The sequence below is a fragment of the Corylus avellana genome, chromosome ca8 (genome assembly GCF_901000735.1).
Source record: "Corylus avellana chromosome ca8, CavTom2PMs-1.0".
Lineage (NCBI taxonomy): Eukaryota > Viridiplantae > Streptophyta > Magnoliopsida > Fagales > Betulaceae > Corylus > Corylus avellana.
The window spans coordinates 12,125,310-12,144,588 of NC_081548.1; positions in this window are offsets into that span (position 1 = coordinate 12,125,310).

Genomic DNA, 19,279 nt, shown 5'->3' on the forward strand with positions numbered 1-19,279 from the left:
ACAACGCTAAAGAATTAACATATGAAAATTAAGGGGCTTGAATGTGCAACATTCAGCACTTATCACACCCCCAAACTTACATATTGCTAGTTCCTTAGCAATACAAAATAGAAAATAAAGTGAAAACTAAAAAGATAAATCCAGCTTTCGTGGGATGTACGGTTGCATTTAGCGTATGCAACAAGCCTTTTAAACCCCTAGGCATTCCTTAGAGGACGAGTGAAGTCTCGTGAGGGTTTTCCAGAAATGTTACCCACAAACATCATGCAAGAGTTCATGTTATCCATAACTTAAGGTATCACTCAAAACCATGATTTTTCATTCATTAGTAAGCTTAAAAAGATGAACTCCATCTTTACAATAAATTGGAATTTTAAAATTTAATTACTTACAAAAGAGACGCTAAGGTATCACAAGTTCAAAACAGTGTAAGGTGAACTAGCACATAAATATGAAGCTTCTAAGTATTTCCAATGTGCAATGTCTCCATATCTCAAAGTTCACTGAAATCCCTATTAGAAAGAACAACAATGGCATATTTTTTTTTTCTTCTTCTTCTTTTTTTTTTTTTTTCATCAGGTTGTGCAATATTTGGTTCCCTTAAGCTTTCTAATTGACCCATGGAACGAGTGTTAAGTCAATGACTCCCAAACCAGATGGTTTTAGGGCATTAGGTGTATAGACACCCCTAGGACTTACTAACTCGAGTAAAAAAGACTACAAAACGAAACTAACCATGACATCAATCAAATCAAAATTTTTCACCTTTTGATGTGAACACTCAATGCTTTGAGGCAAGAGGCCCAGTTCCTTAGTGAAAAGCTTATCAATGATTTCTTTTCTTTTTCTTTTTTTAATTTTTATCACATATGTATATGCCAAAGTATCTATCTAATAAATCTTCCTGTTTCACCCAAGACATAGAAACACACACATCAAACTTCATGTCATACCACACAAATTATGTGCTAATGTGCAAAATTGTGATTAGATCAAACATGTGAATTCTCAACTGTCATAAGCAAGTAACCAAACTAAAAAAATTCAATTATCAGATCATATGTTCAAAATTTTAAGCTCACCAATGAAATCAAATCACAATTTTTACGATCAACCAAAATTTTAAGACAAACATGAACGTGCATATATTCTTTTTCTTTTCGATTTTTCACAAATAAAAATAAAATAAAACTGGGACAAAGTGTGTGTAAAGTGTCCCCCATACCCCCAAACTTAAATTACACATTGTCCCCAATGTGTGTATAATATGGAAAGAATTTACCCGGGAGATGGACGAACGGTTTGAAATAGCATGGCTCATTGCACACCCCCAAACTTGAATTGAAGCACACTTGTCTCCTGGTGAAGTGAGGTTCAAGTACACAGGGCCTACACTCGATCCTATGAAACTGACTCATCTAGTCAAAATATATGGAATCTGCCAAGTCAACGGAATCCATATCCTTGATGTACGCAGTGTTCTCTGACCCTTAAGTTTAAACTTGAAGCACCAATCTTTTCTTCTCTTAGACCAAAGAGAATAAATTTTACCCACAAATAGGTAATTCCATATGTCAGCATATCGAGGTAGATCCTTCTAAGTATTTCCAAACAATTTCTCATCCGAAAAGGAATCATGAATTTGAATAAAATGGGGAGAATACTTGGGGAGTTTTTCTACCTCGATTGTCTCTTTTTCCTCGTCTAACTGCCCTAACAGACTACCTTCCTGGCCTCTTGGTAAGTCATAAGAAATAATGACCGGGATAGTGTCATCTGTCCCTAAGAATGAAGATTTCAAATTACCTGGAACAGGGGCTTGGGGCTCATATGGCATCTCGGGAATAGGAGGTGATAGTAAAGAAGCCTTAGTGCTCGCTTCCTTGCTTTTTTCCCGATGTAGATCTTGTGGGACCTCAATTTGCTCCTCCTTTGGCTCCTCCTTCCTTTCTTCCACGTGGTTTTCGACCACCTCTCCACTCCTCAGTGTGGTGATAGCTTGCTCATGACAAGAAGTACTCTCTTCCACCATGTAGTTTTCATCAGGAATGGCCACCGGGTGACTTTGAAGCTCTTCTTCTTCCATCCTATTGAGGTGGTTGATGATTTGTTCAACATGAGCTTCCATCTTGGCGTCTATCTCGGTGAAGAATTGAGGAGTATAACGTTCCTGTTGAGATTTCACCGTCTGCTTTATCTCACCCGTTATCTCACTTATCATTTTTAGCATCCGAGCCTCAAAATTAGAATCTGGGGGAGGTGGTGCGGCCTGGTATATCTGTTGTGGAGTTGCTTGATATTAAGGAGAATAGGATTGATCATTGAATTGCGGATATGCCTAATGGTACAGTTCATGACGTTGTGGAGCATAATTCCCAGGAGCTTGAGCTTGCCACGAGAGATTAGACTAGTTGCTCTATAGGGATCAGAATAAAGGTCATTCCTCGGTCTAGAGAACGGTCTGTTCATATGCTCATAAGAATAATTAGAAACTTGTCCTCCTGTAGGACAATCTCTAACATGATGATAAGGATTATAGCAATATGAACATGGTCCATAGGGTGTTGGAATGCCTCTCCACATGAACTAACTAAGAGAACTAACATAAAATAACAACAGAAAAATAAAAATAAATAAAAATAAAAACTCACAAACGGCCCTTTAGGTGCACTTAGGGTTTTGGATATAGGTTGCCGTAAGTGCGCTCGATCGCACGGCAGGGTACGCTCGAGCGTACTGCAGCAGATGGGTGCGAGTGCAGGAAGGGAAGGCTCAAGCGCTGCTTGCTTTATTCCTATGGAATTGCGTCCGTGCGCTCAATTGCACGCGATCTGCGCTCGAGCCTTCATAGAGAAGGCAGCTTACGGATCTGTTTGCAAATTCTAAAAAAAATAATAATAAAAATAAAACACAAAAACAGAATTAAAGTTAGCAACGGAAAACAGGGAAAATAGATTATTAAGCTAAAATTAATCCTTAAAATTTGTTAATAAAACCGTTAAGCAGTCCCCGGCAATGGCGCCAAAAATTGATGTGGTATTTTTGTATCCAAAAATATCAATAATAAAAATAACCACTCACAATAGTACGAATCCTGTAGGATAGAGCTATATTGAGGGTCTCGAACCTCAAGGACTGCAGGGGTTTTATTTTCAAAATTCGAAAGATTAAAATTAACTTAATTAAAAAGATATTTGATTTAATTTTCTTTAAAACTAAAGTGCATGAAAATAAAAGAGATTTAAAATAAGAGAGAGAGTGTAGGGTATTGACTTCACCTTTATCCGCACAACAATGGCTATTCATAATTAATCTCAGAAATTCATTTTATGCATGTTATAAATAAACAAGAAACTACCTTATTAAAGAATAAGCATAATCTATCTTCGGTTTGCACGGATTGTACACCTAACCACTAAGATGCGGTACGACCTGTCTTTCCTAGGTATAAATTATCAAATTCTTTAACAGGATACATACAATCACTAAAAAAGTGTAACCCATCTTCGGTTCGCACGGATTGTCTACCTAAATTACACTAAACTAGGGTGTAGTACAATCCGTCTTCCCTAGGCATGGCCTATCAAATCCTATTGATCATATGTCAATTAAACCCATTGTATAACCATCCTTCTCATAATCATAGAAAACAAGAATGATTTAAGATCAACAAAAGTAAAATACTTTCTAAGACAAGAGAAGAATTTCACAAATATTGATATTGAAATTTAAGAACAATTGCATTTAATAATTAAGAACAGAAATTAATTGTAGCAATCCTCATAATTATACAATCAACATGCATAAATTGAAAATCTAGAAATTAAATACAATCAAACCATTGTGCTTTGATAGGGTTACATCAACACCCCACGAAGGGGTTTAGCCGCTCATGATCTTCTAAGCTCCGAAGACAATTTTCTGATTTCTAGCTCTAGGAAGCGGTCTCCCTTTTTTCTCAATGCTTAGAGGCCTATTTATAGGGATTAGGAGAACCCTAAAAACCCTAGAAATTTCGGAGATTTAAGTCCAAGTCCAATTAGGATAAAGAAAACCTAAGTCCAAATCGAAATAGGATTTGCCCAGAATTGCGTTCCTATCTAGCAGGGCGATTTTGGCATTGCGGCGCTCCGAATTAGGAAAATCCTATGTCACAAGGATTTGTAGAAATTTGAGTTAGCTTTCCGGTGCGGCTTGAATCACCTCAATTGGATATTTGAGCTAAAAGTTATAGCTAAAATACCGAGACATATGCAGAATCCAAATTTGAATCCAATCCGATTTTGACTCCAATTTGGGAAATTCCGAATTAATCCCTTCCTTTATTTGATTAAACTTAACCACAACATATAAGTCATGTGTTCTGATTGGCTAAGCTTAATCATCTCAAAGTGTGCTTTTAAGCCCAAACTCAATGGAATTAATTGCATCTTCATTTATAACCTGAAAACACAAAAACAAAACAAAATCAAACAAATAACAACGCTAAAGAATTAACATATGCAAATTAAGGGGCTTGAATGTGCAACATTCGGCACTTATCAAGCACGCACGTAAAATTTCTGGCAAATCAGACGAGGTTGAATTTTTTCACAACTAGGACCAAAACCCTCGGCCGAACAAAATGGTCAGATGCGAGGCGAAATTGTTTGGCCCAAAAATTTACGAGCTTGTGCAGAACTTCGAGGCAATCATGTAGGCGGGTGGCACAAAGTTATTCTAGTTCGTTTGCACCCCCCCATCTTCACTAACGAACGATAACTATTTCTGAATGTTAACAAGACCTCGATCCCGGCCGGAACAACTCGATTTCGTCATGCCACCCGTCGACAGGATCGCCTCAAATCACAGAGCACGCTGGTAAAATTTCTGGCTAATCGTACAAGGTTGAATTTTTTCACAACGAGGACCAAAACCTTAGGCCGAACAAAATGGTCAGATGCGAAGCGAAATTATTTGGCCTGAAAAGTTACCAGCTTGTGCAAAACTTCGAGGCAATCATGTCGACGGTTGGCACGAAGTTATTCGAGTTTGTTTGCCCCCCCCCCCCCTCGCCCCCATCTTCACTAACGAACGATAACTGTTTCTGAATGTTAACAAGACCTCGATCCCGGCTGGAACGACTTGATTTCGTCGTACCACCCGCCGACATGATTAACTCGACTCACTAAGCACGCTCGTAAAATATCTGGCAAATCATACAAGGTTGTATTATTTCACAACTAGGACCGAAATCCTAGGCCAAACAAAATGGTCAGATGCGAAGCGAAATTGTTTGGCCCAAAAATTTACGAGCTTGTGCAGAACTTCGAAGCAATCATGTTAGCGGATGCCACGAAGTGATTCGAGTTCGTTTGCCCCCCCATCTTCACTAACGAACGATAACTTTTTCTGAAAGTTAACAAGAACCCCGATCTCGACGGAAAGGACTCGAATTTCATCGTGCCACCCGCCGACATGATCGCCTCGAAGCACTGAGCACGCTCGTAAAATTTCAGGCAAATCGAACGAAGTTGTATTTTTTTACAACTAAGACTGAAACCCTAGGCCGAACAAAATGGTTAGATGCGAAGCGAAATTGTTTGGCCCAAAAATTTACGAGCTTGTGCAGAACTTCGAGGCAATCATGTCGGCGGGTGGCACGAAGTTATTCGTGTTCGTTTGCCCCCCCCCCCCATCTTCACAAACGAACGATAACTGTTTCTGAATGTTAACAAGCGCCCCGATCCCAATGGGAACGACTCAAATTTTATCGTGCCACCCGCTGACATGATGGCCTCTAAGCACTGAGCATGCTCATAAAATTTTGAGGAAATCGGACGAGGTTGTATTTTTTCACAACTAGGACCGAAACCCTAGGCCGCACAAAATGGTCAGATGCAAAGCGAAATTGTTTGGCCCAAAAATTTACGAGCTTGTGCAGAACTTCGAGGCAATCATGTCGGCGGGTGGCACGAAGTTATTCGTGTTCGTTTGCCCCCCCCCCCCATCTTCACAAACGAACGATAACTGTTTCTGAATGTTAACAAGACCCCGATCCCAGCCGGAATGACTCAATTTCGTCATGCCACCCGCTGACATGATCGCCTCGAACCACTGAGCACGCTCATAAAATTTCTGGCAAATCGTACAAGGTAGTATTTTTTCACAACTAGGACCAAAACCCTAGGCCGAACAAAATGGTCAGATGAGATGTGAAATTGTTTGGCTCAAAAATTTACGAGCTTGTGCAGAACTTCGAGGCAATCATGTCGGCGGGTGGCACGAAGTTATTCGTGTTCGTTTGCCCCCCCCCCCCATCTTCACAAACAAACGATAACTATTTCTGAATGTTAACAAGACCCCGATCCCAGCCGGAATGACTCAATTTCGTCATGCCACCCGCTGACATGATCGCCTCGAATCACTGAGCACGCTCATAAAATTTCTGGCAAATCGTACAAGGTTGTATTTTTTCACAACTAGGACCAAAACCCTAGGCCGAACAAAATGGTCAGACGAGATGTGAAATTGTTTGGCTCAAAAATTTACGAGCTTGTGCAGAACTTCGAGGCAATCATGTTGGCGGGTGGCACGAAGTTATTCATGTTTGTTTGCCGCCCCCCCCCTATCTTCACAAACGAACGATAACTGTTTCAGAATGTTAACAAGACCCCGATCCCTGCCGGAATGACTCTATTTCGTCGGGCCACCTGCGACATGATTGCCTCGAATCACCGAGCACGCTCGTAAAATTTATGGCAAATCGTACAAGGTTGTTTTATTTCACAACTAGGACCGAAACCCTAGGCTGAACAAAATGGTCAGATGCGAAGCGAAATTGTTTGGCCCAAAAATTTATGAGCTTGTGCAGAACTTCGAGGCAATCATGTCAGTGGGTGCAACGAAGTGATTCGAGTTCGTTTGCCCCCCCCCCCATCTTCACTAACGAATCATAACTTTTTTTGAAAGTTAACAAGCGCCCCGATCCCGATGGGAACGACTCAAATTTTATCGTGCCACCCGCTGACATGATGGCCTCTAAGCACTGAGCACGCTCATAAAATTTTGAGGAAATCGGACGAGGTTGTATTTTTTCACAACTAGGACCGAAACCCTAGGCCGCACAAAATGGTTAGATGCAAAGCGAAATTGTTTGGCCCAAAAATTTATGAGCTTTTGCAGAACTTCGAGGCAATCATCTCAGCGGGTGGTACGAAGTGATTCGAGTTCGTTTGCCCCCTCATCTTCAAGAACGAACGATAACTTTTTCTGAATGTTAACAAGATCCCGATCCCGGCCAGAATGAATCGAATTTTGTTGTGCCACCTGTCGACATGATCGCCTCGAAGCACTGAGCATGCTCGTAAAATTTGTGGCAAATCGGACGAGGTTGCATTTTTCACAACTAGGACCGGAACCCTAGGCCGAACAAAATGGTTAGATGCGAAGCGAAATTGTTTGGCCTGAAAATTTACGAGCTTGTGCAGAAATTCGAGTAAATCATGTCGGCGGGTGTGATAAGTGCTAAAATATTCATATTTTCAGCCCTTAAGTTGCATGTTTTAATCCTTTGGTTTTGGTTAATTAGGCCATTTTACTTCATTTTTGTATTTTCTTTGTTTTTTCAGGCTTTTGGAAGAAAGTGAAGTAAAACTGGGTGATTTAGGCTCAAAAAGGGAAGATGGGAAAATTGGAGCTCCCTAGTACTGCGATCAATCGCAGGGTACCTGCGATCGAGCGCAATACCAGAGAAGATACTGCACGAGCCAAGCTAGGTGCGATCAAGCGCAAGCCAAAAGAAAGATCGATCGCAGACCAGCGATCGAGCGAACACGGGCTGCGATCGAGCGTACCCATGCGCAAGAGCCATCCCAAGTGGCAGCTATAATGTCTCTATTTCCATATTAGGGTTTTTCAAACTCCAAATTGTAATAGGATTGAAACCCTACTAAAATACCTAGGGCTTACTACTCTTCCAAGGACTTCTAAAGCCTATAAATGGATTCCTAAGCTTTTAGAATAGGGAGGCTGGGAGAAGGGAGAAGAATAGGAGCTCTCAAGTCAAGTCTCGGGTTTATTCTTTCCTTTCTTTTATTTTATTTTATGAAGATGTTTAACATCAACTCTATGTGTAGCTAATTTATTTAGTAAGGCTAGATTGAAGCCCTAGTTATGTTTAGTTAATATTTCTATATTGGCGCCTTTGTGATGGTTATGTTATGCTATTTAACTTGGTTAATTCCTGCTTTCATGAATTCCTCATATGTGTGCACCTGATCAACATATGCATGTGGCATGGATTAGTTAATTAAATCAATATGGATGATCGAGTCCTGGGTTTAATGTAAGTAACAAAAGAAATCCACTCCGGGTTCTTGGGTTAATCAACATGGGGAACCGAGAGTATACACCATGCTCTAGGCCTCATGTGTTTGTTAGTTTCCACAGATTCATGCTTTCTTAAAGAACAACTTAGTAGACACCCATACTAAATCATTTAAGAAAGAAAAGAATTAGAGTAGACACCCATGCCTAATTCGTTACTTAGGGAAATCAATAGCTTAAGGAGTAGACACACATACCTTTAGGTTGGCAAACATTAAATATGCATAACATAATCAAAGCATTGGCATATTGTTATATTAGCTAAATATAATTAGTGGTGGATATCAAATCCCTACCTTTTATTATCATCACTTTAACAATCAATCTTTGTTTTTACTTAAGGAATTTATTTTTAAACATAAATTCAGCAATCCTCGTGGGAATGATCCTGTACTTGCACCTTATACTACCATGTTGATCTTGTGCACTTGCAGGTAAAACATACAATTATTTACCTATTAAATTAGGTAGATTATTGCACAACCAGTTTTTGGCACCGTTGCCGGGGATTGCGGCGAATTTTGTTTAAATTTAGCTTCCTTTAGTTTTGTTATTTTAATTTTCAAATTTTAATTTAGTATTAGCAAAAAAAAAAAAATCAAAAAGAATTTCTTGTTTCCCTTAACTTTTCTGTTTTCTGTTGCAGGTCGTGGATTGGCATTCTGTGAGTGCGATCAATCGTCAGCCAAGTGCGATCGAACGTACCAACCTGCGATCGAGCGCAGTTCCAGAGAGCATCCGGACCAAACATTGCTGAAGCTGCCAAGTTCATGTAAGGTCGTCGATCTCAAGCCTCAACCGTTTTTCCCCTCGATCCTAAAATTGAGCGGACAATTCGACAATGACCTTGAGACAAAGAGGGGGGAGAAGAAGTTGAAATGGAAGACTTGCAAGAAAATCCAATTGGACCAAGACCCTTAGAAGCAAATCCACCACGAGTGAGGAGACCAATGAAGCAAGCATACGTACCAACAAACCTCCATCAACCCTCATGCATAGTATATCAACCGGAGGTGGATGGCAGTTATTACATCTCTCCCTAAATCCTCAATGCACTGACTCACTTGAGAGGCACAGCTACTGAGGATCCCAACTTGCATCTTAAGGAATTCTTTGACTTATGCAAGTTGTAAAATGTTCAAGGCCTAACTCCAAAGAGACTCAGGTTAGTTCTCTTTCCTTTTTCCTTGAAAGATAATGCTAAATTATGGTACAACTCCTTGCCTGCAAAGTCCATTCATACTTGGGAAGAATTGACCACCAAATTTCTAAAGAGGTTTTTCCCAGCCCAGAAGACAAAGCAACTTAAAAGGGAACTTCAAATGTTCCAACAACGATATGGAGATTTGTTCTTTGAAGCATGGGATCACTTCAATTCCTTACTTCTAAAGTGTCCACATCACAACATCCCTCAAGATGAGCAGGTACAAATTTTCTATGAAGGATTAGATGATACTAACAAAGGGATGGTTGATTCAGCTTGCGGAGGAACACTTATGGAAAGGAGTAGTGAAGAAGCTGTGGAACTTTTTGAGACATTAAGTGAGCACTCACAGCAATTCTGTTCAAGAGGGAGGAAAGGAGTCAAAAGCAAGGGCATGTATGAAGTGAATCTCAGTGGAGGATCAACTAATTAGTTGGCTGCAGTAGAAAAGAAATTGGATATGCTTGTCAAGGCCTTGACTATTCAGAAAATTTCACCTCTGCAATAGGACACACAATTTCAGGTATGTGCTATTTGTTCCCATTTAGATCACACCACTCAGAAGTGTCCTTTTGCAGAACAAGAAGAGGTGACTTTTGTGGGACAAACAATTATCCCCACAAGAACAACCCATACTCCAATACTTACAATCCAAGATGGCGTAACCATCCCAATTTCTCCTGGAGTGATAATCAAGGACAGCAGAAAGGGCCCCAACAAGCAAGTCAACTAGCTCACGAGCCAAAGATGAACCAACTAGAGAATATGATACATAACCTGGTGACTTCACAACAACAATTCATGGCTGATCAAAAACATGTCAATACAAAGATTGAGCAAGCCATACAAAAGCTGGAAGTGCAAATGGGTCAGATGGCAAAGGAGCTGAGTGAGAGGAAGCAGGGGGAATTTCCAGCTCAAACAGTACCTAACCCAGGTAATCACCAGCAGCGGAAGGCAGTCACAGTTTAAAGAGGTCCCACTCCTATAAGAGCACTTGAGCCTAATCTGAAGAGCTCAAGTGCAGCTCTTCACACTAGGAGTCTTATAGTCACCAGTAGATGCGTTGAGCAAGGAAGAACCACAAGCGCATCTACGCACAATAGTGGTACTGATGCCACTAAGAGGACAGTAACATTTTCTCTCTTGTCTTTTCATCTTACTTTCTTTCCTTTACACATGTCTTGATTATCCCTGATGTTTTGACCTTTTACTTTTCTTTTGTTTGAAATAAAATAAAATAAAATAAAATTTTAAAATTTTGACATTCTGGTACTACAATCTATCCCAGGGTCCCTGCGATCGAGCGCAGTTACTGAAAAGGGGCTCGATTCTTTCTGTTAGTGCGATCGAACACACCCTAGGTGCGATCGAGCGCACTATGCCCAGGCATGCGCACCTCTGACCAAATGCGATCGAGTGCACCTGGAGTGCGATCGAGTGCACTCGAACAGCAAGGTCTGCGACCTATTTTAGGTCACTTTCCCTTTGGCCCACATATCACTATTCCAGTGCCGTACAGGATCTCCACAAAACCTCCCTCTCTGGCACTCATCTTCCTACCATCTTACACCTCAGTTTCACAAATCTCACCACACCACCACCACATACATCATTCTCCGGCCACCATACCACCCTCTTTCACCGGAAACCACCTCATACAGCCCATTCTAACCCCCAACCCTCAATATCTCCGAACATTCATCCAACCTCCTATTTTTTTTTTCAATTTTTCTCGCAATTGTGGGTGTTTACCCACCCACATTGCCTCTGTGTTGGAATTGTTTGTGTTTTTATAGGGGGTTGGAACATCCTAGGCTAAAGTTGTCTTTGTGGTCAATCGGAGTGCACACTACTTGTTCGACAAAAGTCCCCAACCAAGTCCCACGTGCCTAGAACATGTGCTTCATCTTCCAGAGGGTTAGGAGTTCATGATATTTCTCCCCCACCAGCTTTTGAAGAGCGGGAGCTACTGTTTGAAACCACCTTCACCGTAAGAGAAGATTTTCAACACAATGAGGCAACTCAATGGACGGTTGCCGAGTTTAGGCAAAGGGGCCTCAAGAAGCTCTTCAAACTGGTCACTTCTACTGTCTACCGGAAGTTGGTCGTGGAATTCTATGCCAAGCTTTCTCATGACTGTGACAATCTGGCTACTCTCTCCTCCAAAGTTCGAGGCCAAATTGTTCATGTGCCAAGGGCCGACACAGCTGCCGCCTTGCAATGCAATGATGAGCATCCTCCCAAAACTGCAAATCTTGCTGAGCAACTGGCCTGATATTATGTGGCGTAGATCATCGAAGACATGTGCCAAGGGGACTATGTAGATGCCCACCACAATGCTGGAAGCCGGTCCAAGTTGCCGCGAAGGTTATGGTTTGTGGACTCGGTGCTTCATCGCAATGCCTTCCCCTTGGGACACAAAACTCAAAGGCGAGATCAATTTCTACAAACCCTTTATGCCTTTCACAAGGATGCCTGGTATTCCATTCCCGAAATTATTTGGAATCAAATCCATAAATTTTGGAATGGAGTGCATGTTGGGGGAGCAGAGTCCACTCACTCATGGGGGTTGCCTTTCCCATACTTGATCACATATATTATTCGAAAAAAGGGCATCAAGGGCACTGCAGCAGACGAACCAGTAATGACCACTCCCATATTTGGCATTCGCCAATGGAATAAGAGTTGCTCCCATATGCCCCAAGCACTTCCAGAAGAAGGGGAAGAGGCAAAGGAGGTCGAACCAATGGCTGAAGATGAACCAGCAGCTGAGCCAGTAGCAGAAGCTGATGAAGAGGCCTCAATTGATGTTCAAGCCATCCAATACCGATCCCTTTGTGAGCAAATGGACGGTCTTCAGAGAGAGCTAGTTGATCAAAGAAGGGAAGCTAGAGAAGATAAGGTCGCCATAGACAAACGTTTAGCTGCCCTAGAAAACTTGATGCGGTCCAACCTAGCTCGGTTCCTACCACCATCTGGAGCATCTACTTCTAGGCAATATTAAGAGGGGACCACTGTCTGGCTGAAGACGTAAAACTTAGCACTCATGGGAGGCACCCCATAGCATATCCTTTTGTTTTATGTTGTTTTGTTTCTATTTGTTGTGTTTTATTTTACTTTGATGTTTTTGTGTTTTAAATCTTTTCTTACATTTTTGCATTCTGTTACTGCAATCGATCATACCTTGTGTGCGATCGAGCGCAGATTTCCATTGGTCATTTCATCGCATTCTGTTAGTGCAATCGAACGCACCATGCGTGCAATCGAGCGCACTTGGCAGGATCCCATAAATTTTTTTTATTTTTTTCTGCTCAAATTTTATTTCGTTTCAGTTTTGTTCCTTTTTACTTGTTTGTGAGTTTTATTATTTTGCAAGGACAAGTGTGCTTCACTTCAAAGTTTGGGGGTGTGCTATGAGCCATGCTTTCCAAGACGATGTCGACCATCTCCTGGGTACACTCTTTCCTTTATTTAGACACATTGGGGACAATGTGTCATTTAAGTTTGGGGGTATGGGAGACACTTTACACACACTTTGTCCCAGTTTTATTTTTCATTGGTGAGCTTAAAATTTTGAACACATGATCTAATAATTGAGTTTCTCAGTTTGGTTACTTGCTTAGGACAGTTGTGAATTCACATGTTTGATCTGATCTTACACAAGCACATTAGCACATAATTTGTGGGGTATGACATGAAAGTTTAATATGTGTGTTTTAATATCTTAAGTGAAACTGGATGATTTACTAGATGGATACATTGGCATATATATATATATATATATATATATATATACACACACACATAATTTGTGGGGTATGACATGAAAGTTTAATGTGTGTGTTTTAATATCTTAAGTGAAACTGGATGATTTACTAGATGGATACCTTGGCATATATATATATATATATGTGTGTGTGTGTGTGTGTGTGTGTGTGTGTGTGGGAAAAGGTGAAGAATTTTGATTTGGTTAATGTTACGGTTAGTTTGATTTTGTAGCCTTTTTTACTTGAGTTAGTAAGTCCTAGGGGTATCTCTACACCTAATGCCCTAAAACCATCTGGTTTGGGAGTCATTGACTTAACACTCGTTACATGGGTCAATTAGAAATCTTAAGAGAATCAAGCATTGCACAACTTGACAAAGAAGAAAAAGAAAAAAAAAAAAAAAAAAAAAAAAAAAAAAAAGAGAAAAATATGCCATTGTTGTTCATTCTAATGGGAATTTCAGTGAACCTTGAGATATTGAGACATAGCACATTAGAATAATTGGAAGCTTCATATTCATGTGCTAGTTCACTTTACCCTATTTTCAAACTTGTAATGTCTTAGCATGTCTTTTGTAAGTAATTAAATTTTAAAATTTCAATTCATTGTGAAGATGGAGTTTATCTTTTTAAGCTTGCTAATGAATGAGAATCATGGTTTTGAGTGATACATGAATTTTTCGGAATAACATGAACTGTGAATGATGTTTGTGGGTAACATTTCTGGAAAACCCTCATGAGACTTCACTCGTCCACTAGGGAATTCCTAGGGGTTTAAAAGGCTTGTTCCATATGCTAAATGCAATCGTACATCCCACGAAAGATGGATTTATCTTTTGTTTTCTGTTTTCCATTCTTGTTTTTTGTTTTGTATTGCTAAGGGACTAGCAATATGTAAGTTTGGGGGTGTGATAAGTGCTAAAATATTCATATTTTCAGCCCTTAACTTGCATGTTTTAATCCTTTGGTTTTGGTTAACTAGGCCATTTTACTTCCTTTTTTGTATTTTCTTTGTTTTTTCAGGCTTTTGGAAGAAAGTGTAGAAAAACTGGGTGATTTAGGCTCAAAAAGAGAAGATGGAAAAATTGGAGCTCCCTGGTACTGCGATCGAGTGCAATACCAGAGAAGATGCTGCACGAGTCAGGCTAGGAGCGATCGAGCGCAGGCCAAAAGAAGGATCGATCGTAAACCTGCGATCGAGCGCACACGGGCTACGATCGAGTGCACCTGTGCGCAGAAGGCATCCTAAGTGGCAGCTATAATATCCCTATTTCCATATTAGGGTTTTTCAAGCTCCAAATTGTAATAGGATTGAAACCCTACGAAATCCCTAGGGTTTACTACTCTTCCAAGGACTTCTAAAGCCTATAAATAGACTCCTAAGCTTTTAGAATAAGGAGGCTAGGAGAAGGGAGAAGAATAGGAGCTCTCAAGTCAAGTCTCGGGTTTATTCTTTCCTTTCTTTTATTTTAATTTATGAAGATGTTTAACATCAACTCTATGTGTAACTAATTTATTTAGTAGGGATAGATTGAAGCCCTAGTTATGTTTAGTTAATATTTCAATATTGGCTCCTTTGGGATGGTTATGTTATGCTATTTAACTTGGTTAATTCCTGCTTTCATGAATTCCTCATATGTGTGTGCCTGATCAGCATATGCATGTGGCATGGACTAGTTAATTAAATCAATTTGGATGATCGACTCCTGGGTTTAATGTAAGTATCAAAAGAAATCCACATCGGGTTCTTGGGTTAATCAACATGTGGAACCGGGAGTAGACACCCATGCCTTAGTCCTCATGTGTTTGTCAATTTCCACAGATTCATGCTTTCTTAAAGAACAACTTAGTAGACACCCATACTAAATTCTTTAACAAATAAAAGAATTAGAGTACACACCCATGCCTAATTCGTTGCTTAGGGAAATCAATAGCTTAAGAAGTAGACACCCATACTTTTAGGTTGGCAAACATTAAATATGCATAACATGATCAAAGCATTGGCATATTGTTATATTAGCTAAATATAATTAGTGATGGATATCAAAGCCCTACCATTTATTATCATCACTTTAACAATCAATTTTTGTTTTTACTTAAGGAATTTATTTTTAAACATAAATTCAGCAATCCTCGTGGGAATGATCTTGTACTTGCACCTTATACTACCATGTTGACCATGTGCACTTGCAGGTAAAACGTACAATTATTTACCTATTAAATTAGGTAGATTATAGCACAACAGGGTGGCACGAAGTGATTCGAATTCATTTGCCCCCCCATCTTCACTAACGAACGATAACTGTATCTCAATGTTAACAAGACCCCGATCTCGGCCGGAAAAACTTTATTTCGTCGTGCCACCCGCTAACATGATCGCCCCGAAGCACTGAGCATGCTCATAAAATTTCTAGCAAATGGGACGAGGTTGTAGTTTTTTTATAACTAGGATCAAAACCCTAGGCCGAACAAAATGGTTAGATGCAAAGCGAAATTGTTTGACCCAAAAATTTTCGAGCTTGTGCAGAACTTCGAGGCAATCATGTTGGCAGGTGGCACGAAGTGATTCGAATTCGTTTGCCCCCTCATCTTCACTAACGAGTGATAACTGCTTCTCAATGTTAACAAGACCCCGATCCCGGCCGGAACGACTCGAATTTCGTTGTGACACCCACCGACATGATCGCCTTGAAGCACTGAGAACACTTGTTATCAGACAAATCGGACGAGATTGTATTTTTTCACAACTAGGACCGAAACCCTGGGCCGAACAAAATGGTTAGATGCAAAGCAAAATTGTTTCGCCCGAAAATTTACAAGCTTGTGACAAACTTCAAGGCAATCATGTCGGTGGATGGCATAAAGTAATTCAAGTTCGTTTGCCCCCTATATTCAAGAACGAACGATAACTGTTTCTAAATGTTAACAAGACCCCGATCCCAGCCGAAACGAATCGAATTTCGTCATGCCACCTGCCGACATAATCACCTCGAAGCACTGAGCACGCTCATAAAATTTCTGGCAAATCGGACGAGGTTGTATTTTTTCACAACTAGGACCAAAACCCTAGGCAGAACAAAATGGTCAGATGCAAAGCGAAATTGTTTGGCCCTTAAAATTTATGAGCTTGTGCAGAACTTCGAGGCAATCATGTCGGCGGGTGCCACAAAGTGATTCGAGTTCATTTGCCCCCCCATCTTCACTAAGGAACGATAACTTTTTCTGAAAGTTAACAAGAGCCCCGATCCCAACGGGAACGACTCGAATTTCACCGTGCCACCCGCCGACATGATCGCCTCGAAGCACTGAGCAAGCTCCTAAAATTTCGGGCAAATCGGACGAGGTTGAATTTTTTTACAACTAGGACCGATGCCCTAGGCCGAACAAAATGATCAATTGCGAAGCAAAATTGCTTGGCCCGAAAATTTACAAGCTTGTGCAGAACTTCGAGGCAATCATGTCGACAGGTGGCACGAAGTGTTTGAGTTCATTTGCCTTCGCATCATCACTAACGAACGATAACTCGTAAAATTTCGGGCAAATCAGACGAGGTTGTATTTTTTTGACAACTAGGACCGAAACCCTAGGCCGAACAAAATGGTTAGATGCGAAGCAAAATTGATTGGCTCGAAAATTTACGAGCATGTGAACAACTTCAAGGCAATCATGTCTGCGGGTAGCACGAAGTGATTCGAGTTTGTTTTCCCCCACATCTTCACTAACGAAGGATAACTTTTTCTGAAAGTTAACAAGAGCCCTGATCCCCGTGGGAACAACTCGAATTTCATCGTAGAACCCGCCGACATGATCGCCTTGAAGCACTGAGCACGCTCGTAAACTTTTGGGCAAATCGGACGAGGTTGTATTTTTTCACAACTAGGACCGAAACCCTAGACCAAACAAAATGGTCAAATGCGAAGTGAAATTGTTTGACCCAAAAATTTACGAGCTTGTGCAGAACTTCGAGGCAATCATGTCGGCGGGTGCCACGAAGTGATTCGAGTTTGTTTGCCCCCCCATCTTCACTAACGAACGATAACTTTTTCTGAAAGTTAACAAGCGCCCCGATCCTGGCCAGAACGACTCAAATTTTTTCGTGCCACCCGCCGACATGATTGCCTCGAAGCACTGAGAACCCTCGTAAAGTTTCGGACAAATTGGACGTGGTTGTATTTTTTAGGAACAAGGACCGAAACCCTTGGCCGAACAAAATTGTCAAATGTGAAGTGAAATTGTTTGGCCCAAAAATTTATGTGCTTGTGGAGAACTTCGAGGCAATCATGTCGGCGGGTGTCACGAAGTGATTCGAGTTTGTTTTCCCTCCCAACTTCGCTAACAAATGATAACTTTTTCTGAAAGTTATCAAGAGCCCCGATCCCGGCCGGAACGACTCAAATTTCTTCGTGCCACCCGCCAACATGATTGCCTCGAAGCGCTAAGCACGCTCGTAAATTTTCGGGCAAATTAGACGAGGTTGTATTTTTTTACAACTTAGACCGAAACCCTAGGCCGAACAAAATTGTTAGATGCGAATTGAAATTGTTTGGCCCAAAAATTTGTGAGCTTGTGTATAATTTCGAGGCAATTTCGGCGGGCAGCACGAAGTGATCTGAGTTCGTTTGCCCCCCCATCTTCGCTAATGAACGATAACTTTTTCTAAAAGTTAACAAGAGCCCCGATCCCCGCGGGAAAAACTCAAATTTCATCGTACAACCCCCCGACATGATCACCTCGAAGCACTGAGGACGCTCGTAAAATTTTTGGGATATCGAACGAGGTTGTATTTTTTCACAACTAGGACCGAAACCCTAGGCCGAACAAAATTGTCAAATGTGAAGGAAAATTGTTTGGCCCGAAAATTTATGTGCTTGTGGAGAACTTCGAGGCAATCATGTCGGCGGGTGCCACGAAGTGATTCGAGTTTGTTTGCCCCCCCAGCTTCACTAACGAATGATAACTTTTTCTGAAAGTTATCAAGAGCCCCGATCCCGGCCGGAACGAGTCAAATTTCTTAGTACCGCCCACGCCGACATGATAAACCTGAAGCCGAGCACGCTTCAGTAAAGTTTGAGGCAAATTGGGCCGAGGTTGTATTTTTCACAACAGACCCGAAACCAGAAGCAGAACAAAATTGTGGATCGCAGTGAATTGTTTGGCCCAAAAATTTGTGAGCTTGTGTATAATTTCGAGGCAATTTCGGCGGGCAGCACGAAGTGATCTGAGTTCGTTTGCCCCCCCATCTTCACTAACGAACAATAATTGTTTCTGAATGTTAACTAGACCCCGATCCAGCTAGAACAACTCTAATTTCGTCGTGCCGCCCGCCGACTTCATTGCCTCGAAACACTGAGTACGCTTGTAAAATTTCTGAGAAATCGAACGAGGTTGTATCTTTTCACAACTAGGACCGAAACCCTAGGCCAAACAAAATGGTTAGATGCGAAGCGAAATTGTTTGGCCCGAAAATTTACGAGCTTGTGCAAAACTTCAAGGCAATCATGTCGGCGGGTGGCACGAAGTAATTCGAGTTCGTTTGCCCCCCCATCTTCACTAACGAACGATAACTTTATCTGAAAGTTAGTAAGACCCTCGATCCCGGCTGGAACGACTTGAATTTCTTCGTGCCAACCGCCGACATGATTGACTCAAAGCATTGAGCACGCTCGAAAAGTTTAAGGCAAATCGGACGAGGTTGTATTTTTTCACAACTAGGACCGAAACCCTAGGCCGAACGAAATGGTCAGATGCGAAGCAAAATTGTTTGGCTCGAAAATTTATGAGCTTGTGCATAACTTTGAGGCCATCATGTCGACGGGAGGCACAAAGTGATTTGAGTTCGTTTGCCCCCACATCTTCACTAACGAACGATAACTGTTTCTAAATATTAACAAGACCCCCATCCTGGCCGGAACGACTCGAATTTCATCGTGCCACCCGCC